The sequence below is a fragment of the Ptychodera flava genome, chromosome 20 (assembly GCF_041260155.1).
Source record: "Ptychodera flava strain L36383 chromosome 20, AS_Pfla_20210202, whole genome shotgun sequence".
Taxonomy (NCBI): Eukaryota; Metazoa; Hemichordata; class Enteropneusta; family Ptychoderidae; genus Ptychodera; species Ptychodera flava.
In genome coordinates this window covers 34792633-34814805 of record NC_091947.1, presented here as the reverse complement: position 1 = coordinate 34814805, position 22173 = coordinate 34792633, and the positions used below count along the sequence as shown (strand labels likewise).

The window sequence follows — 22173 nt, the reverse complement described above, 5'->3', positions numbered from 1 at the left end:
TTAAACCAGAAAAACAAGAATGACAAAAGCAAATAAGGTCTGCAACTTAGGTACTGGAGGTCATCTTTAGGAACATGCATATCAACTTCTATAGCAATGGGACAAGCAGATCCTACATACATAAGCAAATGTCAACAAAAAAATTAGCTAGAGAAGCTTGACAAAAAGAAAAGGTGGGAGAGTTGGGAAAAAATAAAGAGTGGGAAAAATCTATAAGGGATCTGGCAAAAAGTAACGCTACCTCATCATTATTATACATCTACCATCGAGAACAATAGAATTTAGCGTGCGCTAAAAAAGCCGTACGGAACTTGCGCCCGTTCCGTACGGCACGGTTTCAAGGCGCCCCATTCCCTGCGGCTGTATCTGCGCGTTCACTGTAGAACGGTTTCAAGGGACCCCTTGGACGAGTGCCAGAACAAGTCTCGCGCGCGCTCTGCAGTATGTACGTATGTGCGTGTAGTGCACACACTCCAAAACTTGCAGAAGCGCGTCCGTTGTAGCGTTCCACACTGGCGCGATAAAATCTGAAGAAAAATTGTTGACATTGCACGAAAACGGTCACTACTCCGACATTTTGATGCCCCGATCAGGAATGTAAGATGTATAATAATAAGGTTATTACGAAAATACCGCAAAGGATGCACTCGGACATTGGCGCCTCGCATCGCCCTCCGCTTCGCGTCGGGCGATACGCTGCGCCAATGTCCTCGTGCATCCTTTGCGGTATTTTCGTAATAACCTCATAATCTTCTATCCCTACCCCCTCCTGAATATCAAATGTTCCACCCCACACTTTGCAATGTCATGTATCTTTCATTTTATTTGTGATGAACAAGTGAGCGTGAAAGTTCAGGTAGCTTTGGAATTGACCGGCTAGACCAGCATCATATAAACTTACATGTTCAAAATACATTTGTAAATGTATTCGTTGAGTTCCTGATTGGACTCAATGGTGCACTGCAAGAACCTTTTCAACATAACGATTCTAATAAAACATAAAGAAAGACAGTTTGTTACAAGGCATCCTTTTCACTGAAACACTTGCAAACATGATTATGATGTGTTCTATTACTTGTAGCTCATTTCATTTATACCATTTAGACAAATTTTTCACTATACGGTATTTCTATTTTTAGCTTTCAGGTATTTTTAAAGTTGTAACAGCTCTAGTACTTTCTCTTTCGTTCTGTTTTTGAGGTATACTGTGATGAGAATGTTCCCTTACAGTATTTCATGATTCGTTTCATCTGCAAGAACTAGGATTGCAATGATTAGACCGTTGTAAGCAACAGATAACTTATCATTGTGTCCAATTGTCAGGAATTCCCATAACTGTTTAATATGTAGATTCGCTGAGACTGGACAAGTGGAAATTTCAAAACCTCCTGAACTTTCAATCTCATTTGTTCATCACGAATAAAAAAGAAAGATACAAGACATTGCAAAGTGTAGTGATTTGTTTATGTTTCTCTGTCTGGGTACATTCATGGAGTGGCCCTAGAGTGTTGTGTAACTGAGAGCATGTAGCTGATTAAAGATGTAAACAAGACCACATCAAGCCCAGCTGTTAATGTTGTAAAAATCGCAGATACACATCTACGGAAGCTAGTTGGCCAAATCTTGACAGAAGGAAGTCTTGACAGAAGGAAGTAAAAGTTGACGCCGCAGTTTATCACATGACACATGGACACACAGACGGAAGTTAGTTGGCCAAATCTTGACAGAAGGAAGTCTTGACAGAAGGAAGTAAAAGTTGACGCCGCCATTTCTAGTTTTCAATTCTAATAGCTCCTCAGTATATAAAACTGAGGAGCTAAAAATTGCAATGAGGATGGAGAAATGAAAGGCAGCAGCGAAGATCACTTTGTCTGAAATAAAACAAGACCAGTCAAGAAACCTCATCAAATCACACCATCAGCTGTCACAATGCTGTCACAACATCCTGATATATTTAACACATCAAATTACAAGAAAGATGACCTGGTACTTTTGGCTCAAGCCTACGGTCTGACATTCCCAAGACAGATGCGCAAAAATGAAATGGCAAAGCTGTTGAGAGAAAAAGTTATTGCATCAAATCAGATGAATAACCCTTGGACACTACAGACTTATGACGTTGCAGCTGTAGATGCTGAGAGGACCAATAGTATAGTTATGAGATTTACAAGGCATTAGCCAGGTACACATTAACTGTTAACTTACAGACCCGCCAGAAAGTATTTACGCACCTAGCTTCAACAGTGAAAAAGTTTTGAAAGTAATAAATAGCACACACTGTACAAGGTTTTCAGGAAAAATTAAACTATATTTCGTAAATAGGTGACAAATGAAAGACAAAAATGGTAAACGCAAGGCAAGAAAATCACGGCATGAAAAGAGCTGTATCTGAAAGTCTGAAAATTGTTCGATTCTGTATGGAACAACAACGCTAATGAACATGAATATTAATGAGGTCAATTGAACGTTCGTACCAACTGTCAATAATGGGTATGTCCACCATACACTATTAAGCTTGTACAACACTTTTTTTTATATTTTACTCAGCTCTGGTCAGGCTGATGTAATATCAGTTACTGTGCTGCGTACCGTAATGAAGTTTTAAACCATTTTACAGTTTAGAAGCTGTGACCTTAAGGACTGGTGAGTATAAGAGAAGACATCTGGTACACAATATGTTATCCATTTTCATGACCTCTTTATGACCTCACATCCTTGTACTTGTACCTTGGTACAAATCTATCAATTTGGTTAAAAACAACACAAAAACTCTATAATTTTGCCTGTATTCTCTTGACATTGGACTGCATTACTCTTGCAACTCTAAAATTGTTGTGTCTCTGAGACCATAATGCAGACTTTTTGCACTACATACCACCAGAAGTACGACTGTGGAGGTCATGCATGGGTCATGAAAATGGCCAATTGCAACACAAGCAATATGTAAGGTTAGGACTGGCTAGACCTTATGCCACAAGTGTATAAAGCAGCCAAGGGACAACCATCAGAAACAGCTGATTTTTGTCAGTTAAGAGATTCATTCAGTCAATCTTTTCAAACATAAGGCTATTTGTTGACCTCTGACACATCACCCGACCCTGACTTTGTAACACTGAACACACTTGAAATTGCCAAGTTTGAATTTTTCAGTGCATCATTAGTGCACATGGTAATGATCGAAGGTTAAAATTTTAGTTAACTGAGAATGCTACCAGTACAATAGGTCATGGAGAGGTCATGCAACCAGCCTATTTAATTATCTCTCTACCACTACATCCGTTTTTTTAGCTACTATAGACTATAGTCTATAGAAGCTATTGGGATGGGTATCCATCCAGCGTCCGTCGTCAGTCTGTATGTATGTATGTATGTATGTCCGTTTGTGAGGCGTCCGTCCACTCAAATATCTTGAGAACCGCAGTACTTACTGATTTGATATTTGTTGTGTAGATGAAAAATATGATTTTGAGAAACAATTTTTTTTAATTTTTTGATATTGTTGAAAATAGGCAAATTAATGCCAAAAAAGGTGTTTTTGGTAAAAAATCTTCTTCTTCATAACTGCTGGTCAGCTTTGTTATTTGGTATACAGGTCCCTAGGGATAACCCAACTTAGATTTGTTCAAATTGTGATGAAATATGCAAATGCGTATTTTTAAGGATTTTTTTTGTCATTTTTGGTCAAAATTTGACTTACATTGTATGTAATTCTTGTACTGTATAAACCCTATCAATTCACCCAGAAAAAAATAATTAATATGATTTTAAATAATTGAATTAATTAGGAAATCATCAAAGCCAAAATAATTTTAGTGTAGAATTATCAGAAAGTTCAACTTTTTTTGACAGTTCATAGTGAAATGCTTACCATCTTGGAGGATTAAAACATGTAAAGGTAACTTTCCTGAATCCCAACTTTGATATATTCTGAACCGTCATTTATTGTGCCCTGTATGTTATCTAAAAGAAATTGCTCAAAATAGTCAATAGAGGTAGAGATAGAAAAAGTTGTAATTTCCATTTATGGTTGACTTGGTAAGGATAAAATAAAATCACTTTTTGAGGAAAAAAATAGAGTGGTCAATTAAAAGAGTGGTCAAAGTGATAGGGTTTTTATGGTAAAGCTGGGCTGTAAGATTCCTCCATGTGTTATTTATAGCAATTATGCAATCTGTGTAAACAGTGCAATGAAAGAGTTACATGATTCCTTATAATGCTTTTGATGACCTTGAACTTCTAAAGTTTCAAACATTTGTCTCTTCAGTGTGCTTTCTCTGAGTATGTACAGTCGCAACTTATTCAACAGAACTCACTTACAATGTTAATCAAAGATATCCACCTTCTTCATCATACATGTGTCACAAAAGGTTATTCTCTACATAACACAGCAGAGCTCTGTCAACTGTTGAGTTGCTTGTTCTTTCAAAACCGCTGGTCAGACAGCTTTAATATTTGGTTTACAAGTCCCCAGGATGACCTTAGTGAGATATTTCATACAGTCAGGAAACACTTAATTTTGTATCCATGTTTATAGTACTAGCTTCAGGGACTTCAGCCCTATGTTTTTAGGTTCAAGAGAAATCACATACACTTTTAGCTCTAAAGAAGAGTCAACAAGATTCAGATTCAATTATTGATTTTATTATTTTTTAATTTGTTTACTATGTGATTTTGCCATACAAAAATGTGATGTACTTTTTTACGTTTCTTGAGTCAGGAAAAGAAAGAACAAAAAATGTGTGTTTGAGAATGAATGTGAAATCAGAGTGTGAGTTTGATGTGAGTGAACTGGGAGTGAGTGGACAAAAAAACACATCCTCATGGTGTAACAGTTAACAGACTTGTCACTTGTCATAAGAGATCTGGGTGCAAATCCCTAGTGGGGATTAAGAAAAAGTTCCACTCCTCCAGTGAATGGATGCTTGCCTGCATGTAACTGTCTGTCAATTTCTGTGTTTGTATCTGTGTGTGTCTGCCTTTGTTTGTCTGCCTTGTTTTTTCTGTCTTAGCAGCATGCATGCCTGACCATGTTTGCATGTATGTATGTGTATATGTAATGTGCATGCATACACAGGCCATATTTATCAGGTAAACTAAATGGAGTGCTAAGTCTAATAATGGGACTGAGATGGCTATGGAAGATGTTATGGAATTAATTTCATGCAAAAATGGATAATTTACACGGGGACAAAATTTATTTGTTCATTTAACAAATTGTACACTGTTTATTGCTTATGAATTGATTTATTTATCTTAAGTATGTCAGGCTGGCATTTCCCTTTCTGCTGAGTTCAGTTTGGCCTAATAGTATGCTATTCTGTGTCTTGCTGTACTTATCATAAGTTGGATTGGTGTTCTGACCATTGTATGATCTAACTGGCAAAAATGTTCTCTACTACATCCTGATTGACAATTCCAGGCATGATTGATGCCCTTGGAAATAGTTTCAGCTTATATTCACACAATTGGATAAGCCTTAAAAGCAGTGATTTCATATCAAAGTAGAGTTTGGCAGATATGAAATGTTTACTTTCCACAGACAACCTCCATAAAGACATAAAGTCCTTGCAGTCTTGAAGTCGACTGTCTGACATGTCTCTTACAGGTGTCTTTATAGAATTAAAAAATGACAAGTTTGCTTGTATGAGTCAAAATGTCAATGGAAGCATCCAGACAGGTGACATCTGATCCATTTCTTCTACACAGTTGTCTCTTGTATGCCTGTTGTGGTGTTATCAAGCGAGAAACCAGTTCCAAGGTAAGTTAACTGTACTTCGATCCATTGTTGCTATGCGTAAGTCAAGCCCTGTTGACCTTACCGGTATAACACTGAGACTGTTAACTTTATATATGCATATCTATTGTTTACATAAATACCCTAATAACAATGGTCTGCTCTTGATCTTGTGACACAGCTTCATAATAGCTCACAGTGGATGAAGGAACTGTGTTTAGCTTTGGAGCTTCCCCCCCCCCCCCCCCACACACACACTCACTAAGAAGCCCTACAGAAACAGTTTTTTCTCCTCAATTTGTTTGTGAAAACGCATAACTTGTGGTTGGCTAAAATGACTTGTATTTGATAACCATCCCTAAGGAGACATTGATGTTATAACTATGCTTTCGCATCCCTCCCTTCAACAAACATTCTTTCACGTGTGTGTCTGTGTGTGTTTCCAAATTCATAATAAGCAGATGTAAATTCTACTTGAAATAATTGGGTACATTTACAATTCATTAATATCTCGATCCTTTTACAACACAGCTAATTTAAGCACTGATAAAAAAAATCTTAAAGAAAAATTTACCTGCATAACAAAGAGCATTTTTGTGTCTAGGACATCCTCTGCCAAGTGGTTTCTCATTTTAGATTACACTGTCAGGTTAAAGTGCTCTTCTGTCAATCGTTCATGGATGGTAGTGAATTTGCAGACTGATCGGCATTGTACGCTTCACACCAGTGTTTCCATAGTATCTTCTCACCATTGACTTGTAATGTCTTTCCAGACTCTCTACTCTTTTCAATGTTATTTCTGATCTTTTTTATGTTGTGCTAAATGGAAAGGAGAAAGTAAACCATGGCTTAGAACAACAAGATGTTATTGACAGGAAATCTGAAAGTTGACAGCAGGAAATCTTGACACAAGGAGGTAGGTGAACTGTATCATTACTTATACCCTTTACTGTGTGGACTCTAGATAGGAGGTGTTATGCTGATGTCATTTATCAAAGTTTAAGTATGTAAGATCAGTAAAATTGAAAGTAATGACATTTCTTTAAATTGTCGATCTTTGGATTCTCCTTTGTAAGTATTATCAAAATATGTGATAAAATATGGGAGTCACAACACTCGTTATACAAGACCATCAATTTTGCCATTCATTAGAAAAATGCTGAATCGCTATTTTTTGGACACCGTGGTGCGAAGCACCAAAGGTGTCCTATGTCGCCACAATGTCTGTGTGTGTGTCCGTCCGTCCGTCCGTCCGTCCGTCTGTCCGTCCGTCCGTCCGTCTGTCCGTCCGTCCGTAGACAGATTTTGTTCCACTCATAACTTAAGAACCCTTAGGTCCAATGTCATGCAATTTGGTATTTGGTATTATCATGATGAGACTTAGATCTGATTAGATTTTGGTGGGTGTGGCTTATTAATTAATTGCTCATTTGCATATTTTATGACTTTTTTCGTTCACGCAGATATCTCAGAGACGCCTGGAGCGATTTTGTTCAAACTTGGTAAAAGGATAGTACTCTACCTCATACAGATGCATGTTGATTTGTTTCACAATGCGATCAAATTTGGCCGTGGTAGAGGACTTTTTAGTTTTCACCTCCATAGACTCCCATGTATAAGGCAGACCATAGACTCCCATGTATAAGGCAGACCATAGACTCCCATGTATAAGGCAGACCATAGACTCCCATGTATAAGGCAGACCATAGACTCCCATGTATAAGGCAGTCCATAGACTCCCATGTATAAGGCAGTCCATAGACTCCCATGTATAAGGCAGTCCATAGACTCCCATGTATAAGGCCAAGAAAAATAAAAATTTAGTTTCTCATCGTATTCATATTGCAAAAAGGATGCAGTGACACAGTTTTTAGTCCCCACAGATAAAGTCCAGGGGGCTCATAGATTGGGTCATGTCAGTCCGTTAGTCCATCCATGTGAGTCCATCCGTTCATGCAGATATCTCAGACGCTTTGACAAAATGTCACGTGACCTTTGACCTCAAATATACATATTTGTCCATAACTCGGTAACCACAAGTGCTAAACCTTTCATATATGGTATGATGGGACACCCTATGATGCCACATATTGTACCTCATTAATTATGTGCATATCTAATTTTGAGCAAGCCAATAGAGCTAGAGGTCTGATTTTTGGTATATATGGATAACTTAGCAATACAATTTTTTTGACAAAATGTCATGTGACCTTGGTGACCTTTGACCTCAAATATACATATTTGTCCATAACTCAGTAATCACTAATGCTACACCCTTCATATTTGGTATGATGGGACACCTTATGACGCCACATATTGTTCCTCATTAATTATGTGCATATCTAATTTTGAGCGAGCCAATAGAGCCAGAGGTCTGATTTTTGGTATGTACGGATAACTTAGCAATGCTATTTTTTGACAAAATGTCACGTGACCTCAATTACCTTTGACCTCAAATATACATATTTGTGCATAACTCAGTAACCACAAGTGCTACACTCTTCATATTTGGTATGATGGGACACCTTATGACGCCACATATTGTTCCTCATTAATTATGCACATATCTAATTTTGAGCGAGCCAATAGAGCTAGAGGTCTGATTTTTGGTATATAGGGATAACTTAGCAATACAATTTTTTGACAAAATGTCATGTGACCTCAGTGACCTTTGACCTCAAATATACATATTTGTCCATAACTCAGTAACCACAAGTGCTACACCCTTCATATTTGGTATGATGGGACACCTTATGACGCCACATATTGTACCTCATTAATTATGCACATATCTAATTTTGAGCGAGCCAATAGAGCTAGAGGTCTGATTTTTGGTATATAGGGATAACTTAGCAATACAATTTTTTTGACAAAATGTCACGTGACCTTTGTGACCTTTGACCTCAAATATACATATTTGTCCAAAACTCAGTAACCACAAGTGCTACACCCTTCATATTTGGTATGATGGGACACCTTATGACGCCACATATTGTTCCTCATTAATTATGCACATATCTAATTTTGAGCGAGCCAATAGAGCTAGAGGTCTGATTTTTGGTATGTAGGGATAACTTAGCAATACAATTATTTTGACAAAATGTCATGTCACCTCGATGACCTTTGGCCTCAAATATACATATTTGTCCAAAACTCAGTAACCACAAGTGCTACAACCTTCATATTTGGTATGATGGGACACTTATGACGCCACATATTGTACCTCATTAATTATGCACATATCTAATTTTGAGCGAGCCAATAGAGCTAGAGGTCTGATTTTTGGTATGTAGGGATAACTTAGCAATACAATTTTTTTGAAAAAATGTCACGTGACCTCAATGACCTTTGACCTCAAATATACATATTTGTCCATAACTCAGGAACCACAAGTGCTACACCCTTCATATTTGGTATGATGGGACACTTATGACGCCACATATTGTACCTCATTAATTATGTGCATATCTAATTTTGAGCAAGCCAATAGAGGTAAATGTATGATTTTTAGTATATAGGGACAGACTATAGGATAGAAATTTTTTGACAAAATGTCATGTGACCTCGATAACCTGCTTCGATAAAGTGTGTATGTGCGATGTATGATAGTGAGCATGCGTGCGTGAGTGCTTCACGAACTCTACAACGTGTTGAAAGGTCTCAGTCAGAAAAATGTAACAACTTAGCCGGCTATTGAACCACTCTTTTTTGGGAGTGGAGATTTAGCCGACTGGTTCTGTCTCAGGCCTCTCAGCTAGGCGACTGATGCCGTATGTTGTGGGTTCGAATCCGATTGAAAACTATCCGTATTTTTACCTAAAATACACGATTATGTCAATAAATAAGTAACCACAAGTGCTATGTCCTTTATATTTAGTAGGATGGGAGACCTTATGACAACACATGCTTTACCTCGTTAATTATGCCCATATATAATTGTGGGCAAGCCAATAGAGCTAGAGGTCTGAATTTTGGCATATATGGATTAATTAGCAATACAATGGTTTTTTTTTTTTCCCAAATGTCACGTGACCTTGATGACCTTTGACTTGAATATGCATATATATGCATAACTCAGTAACCACAAGTTCTTTACGCTTCAATTTTGATAGGATAGTAGACCTTAAGATGTCACATCTTGTACTTCATTTATTATGCACATATGTATTTCTTGGCAGGCCAATACAGCTAGAGGTCTGATCTTTTTCCCCGATTTAGAACCAAAATGGGAACAATGACATAGACCTATGTGTCCATAGATCTGAACATATACACTCCAGTGATACTTCTTAATGACCTCATTTCCCTGCCCCATCAAGACTAATACTCCTATTACAAGTGGGGACTATGTCATTGTCAATGACTTGTTACTTCTAGAATATACAGAATATTATCTCACATAGTGAGTGTCTGAATATTATTCTGAATTGTATTCCAAAGCACATTCTGAAAGGGCTCTTCTGGAATATACAGAATATTATCTCACATAGTGAGTGTCTGAATGTTATTCTGAATTGTATTCCTAAGCACATTCTGAAAGTAACTCATCGAAAATTTCACATTCTTTGCCACTGCACCATCTCCTAATACATACTGATGACCACGGTGTCCACTCAAGTCTCACTTTTGATTCACCAATGTATTTCTATGGACGAAATAATTCAATGCCATTTATCTCAAAATACAGTGTGTATTTTTTCACCAATGCATTTTCTATGGACGAAATAATTCAATGCCATTTATCTCAAAATTTAGTGCGACGACCATATCATTTTATTTGATCACTGTTATTTATTTCTTTTGACTGTACTTTGTGCACATTTTCATGAAAATGACAAAAGTAGAAGCTGTTTTTCCAGCAATTCTCAATGTAATCCTATTTGAAGTGCCAAATTCCATCCGCAAGTACTGTTCGTACATCCTTAATTGTGTGTTTTTAACCTATGTTGTAAACAACATGTTACCATTGGCAGAATGCTGAATATTCCTCTGAATACAAGTTAAACAAGTCATCGTTGATGACACAGTCCCCACTTGTTAAAGGGTACTTTGATTACAAGTCCTCAGAGAGGATAGAGTCCTCTTCATTAATTAGGTTTGTGATAAAAACTTTGATACAGATGGCGCTCAATGGCCAAGAATGAGTTCCATGGTGATGAAAACATAAAACCAATGTAGGCCATCATCCTACATCTACAGGATGTTGCAAAACATTTTTGCATACTATCCTAACACTGACAGATAATCACCGGTACCATATTTCATAAAGTTTGATGCAGTATTTACAACACTATGAGATCAACATGTGTATGAAGTTCCATCAAATTTGACGTTGTATTTGTGGATATATCACTCTAATTAGGAAAGTTCATTACATATCAAATTACAAATTAATTAAAATGACACTGATAAATGTCTTTTTCAATGTCAAAGCAATGTGAGCCTTACATCTGTACAAAGTTTCATGAAATTTGATGCAATATTTCTTGACATATCAGCCTAATTATGAAACTTCAATAATTGACATGATACTGCTACATGACGTGAAACAAATTGAAGAGCATATGTCTGAAATAGGTCAATGTCCTTGTACCAACTTTGAATGATACTGGTGGAAATATGTCTGAGTTATGGCTCTGTACACGAGAAAATTGTGACAAAATCACCCCTACGCAGCAATATTTGATCTTACTGTTTAAAAAATCTTCAGGTATATGTATGACATACGTCACTGTCCATGAACCAACTTTGAATCAAATCGGTTGAGATATGCCCGAGTTTTGGCTCTGTACATGAAAAAATCGTAATAAAATGGCCGCCTGGCGGCCATATTGGATTGTATCACAAAACAAATCGAGGTGCATATGTATGACATAGGCCAATGTCCTTGTACCAACTTTGAATAAAATCGGTTGAGATATGTCTGAGTTATGGCCCTGTACATGTAAAAATCGTAAAAAAATGGCCGCACAGCAGCAAAATTGAATCGTATCACAAAAACAAATTGATGTGCATATCTATGACATTAATTAATGTCCTTGTACTAACTTTGAATAAAATCGGTTGAAACATGTCTGAGTAATGGCTCTGTATTTGAAAAAACCGTAATAAAATGGCCACATGGCAGCCATATTGGATTGTATCACAAAACAATGGACGTGCATATCTATGACCTTAGTCAATGTCCTTGTACTAACTTTAATTGAATCAAATCGGGTTGAAACATGTCTGAGTTATGGCTCTGTACATGAAAAAAATCGTAATAAAATGGCCGCCTGGTGGCCATATTTGGATCGTATCACAAACAAATCGAGGTGCATATGTATGACATAGGTCAATCTACTTGTACCAAATTTGAATAAATTCGCTTGATACATGTCTGAGTTATGGCCCTGTACATGAAAAAAATCGTAAAAAAATGGCCGCACAGCAGCAAAATTGAATCGTATCACAAAAAATTGATGTGCATATGTATGACATTAATTATGTCCTTGTACTAACTTTGAATCAAATCGGTTGAAACATGTCTGAGTTATGGCTCTGCATGAAAAAATCGTAATAAAATGGCCACATGGCAGCCATATATTGGATCGTATCACAAAACAAATGAACGTGCATATCTATGACATTAGTCAATGTCCTTGTTCTAACTGTGAATCAAATCGGTTGAGATATGCCGAGTTATGGCTCTGTACATGAAAAAAAATCGTACTAAAATGGCCGGCTGGTGGCCATATTGGATCATATCACAAAACAAATCGAGATGCATATGTATGACATAGGTCAATGTCCTTGTACTAACTTTGAGTAAAATCGGTTGAGATATTCCGAGTTATGGCTCTGTACATGAAAAAATCGTAATAAAATAGCCGCCCGGCGACCATATTGGATTGTATCACATACAAATCAATTTGCATATGTATGATATATGAAGTAATCCTTGTACCAAGTTTGAATGAAATTGCTCCAGGCATCGCTGAGATATCTGCATGAACGGACGGACGGAAGCATGGACGGACGGACGCACACACGCACGGACATGACCAAACTATATAAGTCCCCCCAGACGGTGTCTGTGGGACTAATAATCACTTAGAATGTTTGTGTGGGGGTAGTGTGTAGTGACTTATTTGTGTAAATACCTTTGGATCCATTACAAAGATCATTTTCCCTCCAGTCCAATGATTTCTGGTGGTGAAGTGATTTTCTGTGGCTTTTGCATCTTCAGTAGTTTCCCCATCTTTGAAGTGAAGCTTAACAAATCCACGGTGGCTCTCGCCACCATCACAGCAAGCCCAGTAGACACTAAGGAGGAAATATGACAAGTTAGAATCACGTTAAGGTTAATCATCAGATAAGAGCTCTTGTTAGGTCAATAAGCCATAACTTTTGGTCACTTTTTGTCATTATTTTTTTTCCATGTATCAACTGCAGTTCTGGTTCAAATTGCTGAAATATGATGAAATACCCTGTATTAAGTTTATAAACAAAGCCAGTATATGTGTGCGTACAGTAAGTATTGTTATTGGTAGCAACATTTTTACGTTCAGACTTGAATTTGTTTTTTGACGCAAAATAACAGTGATCAAATAAAATCGTATGGTCCCCACGCTAATTTTAAGATAAACAGCATTGAATTATTTGCCCATGGAAAGGGCATTGGTGGAAAAATGCTGACTCAGCACTTTTTCTTGTAAATGTTGAAATTCATGGTCTTGGTAACTCATAACACGTGCAGTGACCCCTGTATTTTATTACGCATTTTGATTATACTTACCGGATTTTTCTGAGAGTACGCCCACTCTTACAAACTAGGTCAACCTCAGAACACGTGCACACGTCAAAATCTGATCGATGGTTTTCTTCGCTTAAATTCGAATGCGTTCGACAAACCATGGAGGTAGTAGAGAAGGAGTCACAACTGAGATAATTACGTTTATTACTATTGTGCACCATTGGTTTAATCCCTTTATGTCCATTGTTTATTGTTTATTTCCCGCCATTTGCGTTGCCGACGGTACCTTCGCAACCGAACCGAGTGAAATTAACCTGGGTTTGCTAATGCGACTCAGTTTCTCCACAGTGTCATAACGCATGCGCAAAGACTGTATTTGCGTAGCTTGGGTCAAGTGCGTCATGATAGTGTAAGAACCGACACGTTCCGTCCACGAAAAGTGAAGTTACAAGGAATTTAAGTTTTTCATTCTCAAAATCTTGGTAATTTTAACGTCGTTTTTTTTATACTTTACATTCGATCGCAGGAACCTTTCCTTGTTAGAATAAAGTTCTGATCACGAACTTTTCAATCATGTACTGAGTATGGTGCAGCGGACTGCAGCACTGCCGTGAGCGTGGGTTAAACTTGTGTAGCGTTTCCCGGGTGTTTAATGACGCGACGCGACGCCAGCGACGCCATAGGCGACGCTGCGACGCTTTGTTTCAATGCATCGTACTGTTGTTTTTTATATCGCGACCATTCATTAAAGTCATGGACGTAGCAGTTAAAAGCTATGCTTTCTTATTTAACCTTATCATTAATGCCAGTACAACATGATAAAACACAGCAAGAACCAAGAACTGGATTTGGAAAAAGTTGGCGTGTTAACAATGCTGCTCTACGATGTTTAAGCGCAGTGGTCGTCGCGCTGCGCATCCTCCTGAGGGGGTCCCCTCTGTTGTAAACAAATCCAAGAACGCCGCACATGTTACGGGTTGATTGTAATGTTTGCGATATTGCCGCTTGTTAAAATGGCGGCTGATCTGTCACAAGCATACCAACTATCCAAATGTAACACGCAATAAAAGGTCAATTAATCTAAGTTAAATATCTGCTGAATATTGAACAATGATTGCACGCTGGATTGAGATCACATTTGCTCATGATTTTCTTGAATCAGTTGAATGGCGCTCGGCTACTGTTATCGCTCGAGCCATAGAGCTAGACGTACGCATGTATACGCCAACAGACTATCAACGACCGGGCTCTAGTTTTCGACATCGCTAGCAAGGACGAGAGCTTTCATTTCAAGAGGCCCGACAGGAGTACAAAGACAACAACCCAAACTACAGAAATCTACAGCTCGCAGAGCAATGCCCGCTGCAGCAAGAAGCATCTCTGCATCTGTTCCGTTCCGTGGTCTGTATGAACGTCCGTGTCAAACCGGGTATATGACGCGCTACACTCGGCTGTGGAGAATCCAACTCAACTACAAAGTTTACCCCGTTTGGGGTGCAAACGAGAATTCCGAGTACAGGTATCAAGTCAAGCGAAGGACCTTTCATAGGTCTTCTTGTTATGTGGGGGTTATCTCACTTGAAAGAGGATTCAGACCTACCCGGCAATCAGGAGGTACAACAACGAAGGTTGCCCAGCACCGGTAGGCCTACACTAGCTAGCGGTTGGATCACTGCCATGACCGTGCACAGGACCGAGGATCTCTCGATACGTCTATGCACGTGTGTAGCCGTGCAATTTCCCTGCCAAATGCCGCGAAAACCCGCTCGTTTTGTTTATTGTTTCCTGTCATTTACTAATTCTTATCACGTAATACTAGGAGAAGTAAGACAATGATCAACAGTTGGTTGTGGGCCAAGTCGTAGCGGGCCGGTACATTTTGGACCGGATTCTCTATTCCGTGTACGTCAACGGGGTGACCGTCTCCCAACAACATCTCAAGTGTCCTGCTCTGGCTTGCCGATCAGGTCTTGAGTGTAATTTTTGTGTTAGGCATTGTGCTTGTTGCTGGTCTACATATATAGGCAATGTTGATTATTTTAGTTATGTATTTTCACTGTACTGTAACATAGCATTGTGTACAACCAGCGTGATCGCGCGCGATCAAAGCTTTTTGTTCACTGTGTCTGCGTGCAGTAAACTCAGCGACATAATGTGCTGAGTGTAGTGTCCCAATGTTCGTAGCTCTACACGAGTTTAGAAATACACCACTCAAGTTCGTTTCCGATCTTAATATTTTACTATTGCATGTTGTTGAGTCTTACAAAGGCCTTAACAAAGTGGGGGACTGCTCCCATCTCACTCCTATTGAAGTTGAGAAGACTTATGTTTACAAAAATTTATGTTTATCAACAAAAAAATCACGCACGGCGCAGCGCGACGACCACTGCGCTTTAACATCGTGTACATCAAAATCAGTGGAACGACTCGAACTTCCCACGCCCCGACGCTACGCTTGGACACGTGACGCCATGTTTGAAGATCTGTCAACTGCCGAGGGACGGCCGAAACACCCGAACAACCCCGAACGAACTTAATCTTGATAACTCCTTTATTTTTTAGTTAATTTTGGGTAAATTTTACCGAATTACGGCCCTGGGCCGTTATTTAGCTACAGGTGTGAAGCAGACAATGTAGCCATTTTCTGTTTAACGGCCCTGGGCGTACTCTCAGAAAAATCCGGTACAAAGAAGAATCCAAAAATCTACAATTTAGAGAATTGACAATGCTTTCAACTTCATGCTCATACATTCTAAAGTGATCATAGAATGTAAGTGTGCTATTTGAAATCCTTGTGAGGAAGAATGTTTACAAAGAAAACTTCTGAACAGACAAAAATTCAACAATGTGATAAAATGAATGCAACATCATGACCTTAGTGTGAATGGGTAAAATAAGATCATCACTGATCTACATTTAGTGTCAGTTCAAAAGAATCTGGATTGGCGTATGTCATAAGATTGTAAGAAAAAATGGCCTAAGTTACAGCTACTGAGGCTTTAAAATATAAAAATTAACAACTTACTGGAAATTTGCTCTCAAAAAACATATGGACACCCTCCCAAAAACACTCTATACAATGTTGCCGGGGGCACTCCTTTGTAGGCAAGTGGGCTATTGGGTATCTGAACCCACCATCTGCAATGAACACAAACTGAACTACATGGGTTGCTGTTTCAACTTTTGACTCTCCTATTGAAACAAAAGTTAGAAATTAAAAAAAAAATAAGATTTGAAAGAAATAAGCATTTTTACCACAAAGCACAACAGGACACACACCCATGCACATGAATGGCAACATTGCCTAGCTGCCAAGTTCCGTTCAAAACAGAACAGCAGAATGACAGAATATTTGAAATATACTTGTTTTACTTGCTTACAAATCAGCATTACCAGTTTTATCACCCTGTGCATTGTTATAATATCTTGATTCTTCAATAAAACAATTTTTGGTACATGCCAAAAATTAAATGAGGAAGTAATTATGCATTATGTCCATGTACAGAGGGTGAGTTGACCTTTGACAACCAGTGATTGTGCCCTTTTCAATGAGCAGAACAATACAAATAATATTTCACAAGAAACTGAAATAAGTGAAATAATGACAAAATGAGCAACTTTGTCCCTTTATATAATCATACCATTGTAACATATCAGTACAAAGCCATGACATGCATGCTTGCTATGTTCAGTCTTAATTTATAAATCATCAGGTAATTTTCCTTGAAAATATTGTAGAGATGTATTTTTTATTCAATTCACAATAAGAGATATCTCCACTTTTTCCTGGTTTACAAAAATGTTGTAGATTAACATTTACTAGTCTAAAATTCTCTCCTATCAATCTCACTTGTATGGAAAACTATTTACTTTGTAACAGTGTGTGCATGTTACCTGAATAGCCATTTCGTCAAAGCAAAGTCCTCCATACCGGTCAATATCCTTCAGACCTACTCTGTTTGCAGCGTGATTAAACCTTTCATCGACTCAAAATTCCAACCTGTCAAACAAACAAAAGACTTTGTCTGTAATTGTACTGTGTGATATTTATAATCATGACATATCATTTGCAAGGTTTGCTCATTAACAGACTTACCAGACTTTGTATATTTCTAGGTAGTTTAAAATAGTACTTATATTCTTACCTGGCTGTTGTGGGTTCATATTCTTTTTGTAGATCAGAGTCCTCTTGCTTGGTAAAATAAGGACCCTTGCCAGTTCATCATATGCATGTGGACTTCTTGCATAGATATTCAGACACAAACGAAATATGCTGATAAACAAAAGGATAATTAATTTCAGATTTATTACTGAGAAATATTATTTTCAACCGCACTATTATTTTACATTTGGTAAATGTATACCAGGGGGAGCTACAACTGTCTGTCTACAGGTCTGTATGCATGCATGTCCATCCAATGTGAAAACTTGAGATAAGATAATTTAAAACGAGGGTCTCAAAAAAAAGACTAAAATTACTGTACGCAGTAGCTGTGTCTTCAAACTCTTGTGTTCTGCCCTGACAGCTAGCCTATATGGTCCCAGACTCCTAGTGTTTGCTTTTATTAAATTCTATCTTGTTTTGCATGAGGGTTCCAAATTGATATTTACATATTCCCAGTTACAATAAATACTCACCGAGGATGCCATCTATGTCCTTTCACACTTTTTTGCTTTAGACATTGCTGTTGCTGTTTGAAAAGAATCTTCATATCATTCCCAAGTTATTTATCTTCGATCATTTTGAACATTTCTTCAAAGTCATCATTATCATTGTGGTCAAATTCTAGAAATTCCTCTTCAATCTTTTGATGCATGAGTTTTTCCTTGCTTCTGCTTTTCTCCACAACTTTTGCTGTTCTTTCAGGGACTGTATTAGCTCTTGTCTCTTCATCGTTTTGAAATGTCTGCGCCCGTTGACATCATAGTGAGCACATGCCTTGCGTTTTGATTTCCGAGTCAGTACTTTCTTCAATTTCGCACACTGTGAACACCAGTCAGATTTTGCTGTCACTCTCTTACAAAAGAGTTCACAATTTTTGCTTCTGAGTTTTGTTATATCCTTGCCTGAAACATTCCATAGTTTTCTTGTGCAGCTTGAAGTAAGTTCTGTGGACTCAATTCCAGGACAGAAGAGTGAGATGGAGTTGAACGTTGACTTTCCTACCACGCTTGTTCAGTAATGAATGCCATCCTTTCATGTCATTGTTCTGTCCGGATAGAACATTGAGAATGACTGCACACAATTCGATGAGACTTGCTACAAATGTTGATCACACCAAGACATATTATCAGTGGGAACCATTTAGGGATGACTGAAAGATAGTTTGCTAATTTGCATATTTATGAACTTTCCTAATTAGGGATATACATTTGAATTGACTGGACCAAAGTTAATGAAACTTGCTACATACATTGAAGCTACTATGATTCAATATTATTGAAAGTCATTAAGCATTTTTACTTCAGCCAATGCCTAATTTGCATATTTAATGAACTTCCTAATAGGGATATATATCTGAATTGACTGGACCAAAGTTTGTGAAACTTGCTACATATATTGAAGATTCTATGATGCAACATTATTGAAAATAATTAAGCACTTTTACTGCAGCCAATTCCTTATTTGCATATTTAATGAACTTTCCTAATCAGGGATATTTATCTGCATTGACTAGACCACAGTTGACGCAACTTGCTATAACGATACTATGATACAACATTATGGAAAGTCATTAGGCATTTTTTCTTCAGCCAATTCCTAATTTGCTTTTCAATGATCTTTTCTAATTAGGGAATATACTGGCATTTACTTGACCAAAGTTTGCAAAACGTGCTATGTACATCGATGATTATCAATAAATATTAACAATATTGAAGTTATTTCACACTTTCATGTTTGCTAATTTATAATTTGCATATCTAATGAACTTTCAAAGTTTGGTTTAAACACGTGAGCATTTCATTTCATATCTGGTTAATTAAAAAACACCCTTTTTAAAATGGCTGGTCAAACAGATTTGATAGTATTGTAGGCATTGTTTGCTATGTTACTTGCCTTGCATGACAACTTGGTTTGTTTTGATTTCAACAGAACTGTTTCTTTCTCTGGAAATGTTGAGTGTAATGTTCAGAGTGGCGCATCACAACATTTGCTGCAATCATGTAAGGAATCTACACAAGACACATCCAAGCTTGTTCAAAGTGGACGGTAATGTGTGCTTTATCAACATTGTAACTTACAGTATCTATGACTTAACTAGAAAAATGTTGATGTTTTCCTGTGCCCATATACTAAGTTTCTTGCATGTAGTTTGAAAGCACTCATATGCCATGTCTCAGCTAATGAGGGGTGTGTATTCTTGATGTGTCTTACAAATAATAAACGTACATGATTTTGCCTTTTTTCTAATTGAAACATGATCACTTTTTGTCAGACCCCTTAACAGACCTGGTGACTGAACACTGCATACACCTTAGTCCCTGGACTGACATTTCATTCCCATAGTCACAGTGGTGTATAAATTGCACAACTGTAAACAGTACTTACAGGCCTGATACCTATATGTTAACAAGGCCTTCTGTTCTGATCTTTGTCTGTTGCACGTATGCCCTGTAATCAGCCTGTAGTTTTCTAGCCGTGATATTTTGTTTATGCTATTTTGTACATTGCTAAACTTACTACAAGTATAATACTGTACCTCACACATGCAGAATATATGGTTCAGTACATGTACATATGGCAAAGTATGATATGTTCCTTTGTGATTATTTTTTATCAAGTCGTGTAAGATGTCCTAGAAGTTTATCAGAGTCATTCATGGTCCCATTTGAGTAAGATTTATATTTTTCCTAATTTTCTATGTCATCCTAGCCTATCGTATTGAAATGAATTTGCTGTTTATTTTATATTGAATACTGACTATTTTCATGAATAAAAAGAGCTGAGATCCCTTTTTCATTTTGCATGCTTTTCATCACATATAAAATAAGCATAGACATAATCTGAGCCTGAAGTGAATTCAAGTGATAGTGATGATGATACTGAGGACCATGAGCCAAGTTTTGATATTTCTATTGTGTAAGTAAATACTTACATTTGTAAAGTTAATACATAAGAGCAATACCAGTTCCCAATTATGAAGTGTGTGCCCTTCCCAAATCACTTGTTCCCAGTGCATTTGTAAATTACTAGAAAACACTTTTTCCCTGTTAGAGTTTTGTCTACTATGTCACCTTCCTCAAAGGATAAATTAGACAACTGTTTATTATGGGTTATTGTAAACATTTGGTTTTGAGACTTTCCAAGCTGTCTTACAGTCTCCAGCAATGTTTCAGTTGTTTTTCACTTACCTTTTTTCTCAGGATTGACTGTATGGAAGTTTTTCCTGCCTTGATCAAGTGATGATGATGTTGTGGAAGATGGTGATACATCTGATGATGATGAAGAAATACCGTAGAAGATGACACAGATGATATACAACTGCCAGGTCTACAAAGAGTTCATTCTAAGGGAGCCTTTTTTGACGACAGAAAATGTCTTGTCTTCCTGGAGCTACTCCTTATCTTCGGCAAAAAAAGTAATATTGGCCATATCTGTGCTGTCAAATCCTGTAAAAGTGTGATTTCACCTACTTCATCGTTTGTCAATGGCTCAGCTTTATATCTAAAGTGAGTAAGTCTGTACTATCCATGTATGCCTTTTTATACTTGCACATAGAAATACTGTTGATTGCTTGTATTGAGTACCACCTATAACTGTACATTATATATTCATAATCACATTACACTATAATGATAAGTCAGGGCTACGATGTTCTTTGCCAGACTCAACAATATGATATGCCATATAATTCATATAGAGGCGTGGTATTTTTTGAGTAGCCTTAATACATATTAATAGCATAGAAGGGAATGTGACATTTTCAGCTAGTACACTACAGTGATGCATGGAGAAAGTAAATTAGTATTTTTACCAACTGCATTTACGTCAGTTTTTGTATATATTGAATGTTTTTTATAATTTCTTACCACATGCAGGTAAAATGTAACTAAAATATCAAAATAAGCATGAGACTAAGTTTGGATGATATGTTCTGGCCCAGGCGAAAGTGAACATGGTCAACCAGGAATTAACATGTTAGTTCATGGTCATATGACCATGGTGTACCATGTTAATTCATGGTCAACCATTGACGACCATGTTTGTTAAATGGCACAAATTACTATGGTCTACCATCGTCAACCATTGCCCAAAAACCATGGTCAGCCATGGCTATATGACCGCGGTCAACCATAGACGACCATGTTGTTAAATGGCACAAATTACTATGGTCTAACATGGTCAAACATGGCCAAAACTCATGGTCAATCATGATCAACCACAGCCACCACCGTGGTCAATGACAGGTGACCATGGTTTTTAAGAGTGTTATGAACTTTGCACCAAGTTTGGGCAATAGTAAAAAATATATATTTGCACAGAGAAGTAGAAGTTAAATTGTGTTTGTTTGTATGGAGTGTGCATGAAGATTAGGGGGCGGGGTTCATATGAAAGGCATGGTAACTGCTGGCTAAACAACAGCATACACACTACCTGTAATATTTCACTCAGTGTTCTCCACAAATAAAAAAATTAAGTGGATGGCTAATTTGCATAATCGTTTGCATAATATTAACATAATCATTTGCATAATATTATATA

The 22173-nt window shown here is 37.5% G+C and overlaps 3 long non-coding RNA genes across 3 annotated transcripts; 1 reads left to right on the top strand and 2 right to left on the bottom strand.

Annotated features, from left to right (window-relative positions):
- Positions 1–1470: 1470 nt before the first annotated feature.
- LOC139120789 (uncharacterized) lies at positions 1471–20344 on the top strand. Its single transcript, XR_011549147.1, has 6 exons — positions 1471–2182; positions 2548–2643; positions 5707–5758; positions 6566–6650; positions 19564–19680; positions 20253–20344. It is a non-coding gene; the product is annotated as an uncharacterized lncRNA (long non-coding RNA).
- On the bottom strand, positions 5388–13033 carry LOC139120788 (uncharacterized). The gene is made up of 3 exons (XR_011549146.1): positions 12877–13033; positions 6309–6553; positions 5388–5721 (listed from the first exon to the last, which is right to left on the bottom strand). It is a non-coding gene; the product is annotated as an uncharacterized lncRNA (long non-coding RNA).
- LOC139119664 (uncharacterized) lies at positions 17363–18262 on the bottom strand. The gene is made up of 3 exons (XR_011548973.1): positions 18108–18262; positions 17615–17742; positions 17363–17469 (listed from the first exon to the last, which is right to left on the bottom strand). It is a non-coding gene; the product is annotated as an uncharacterized lncRNA (long non-coding RNA).
- Positions 20345–22173: the final 1829 nt, after the last annotated feature.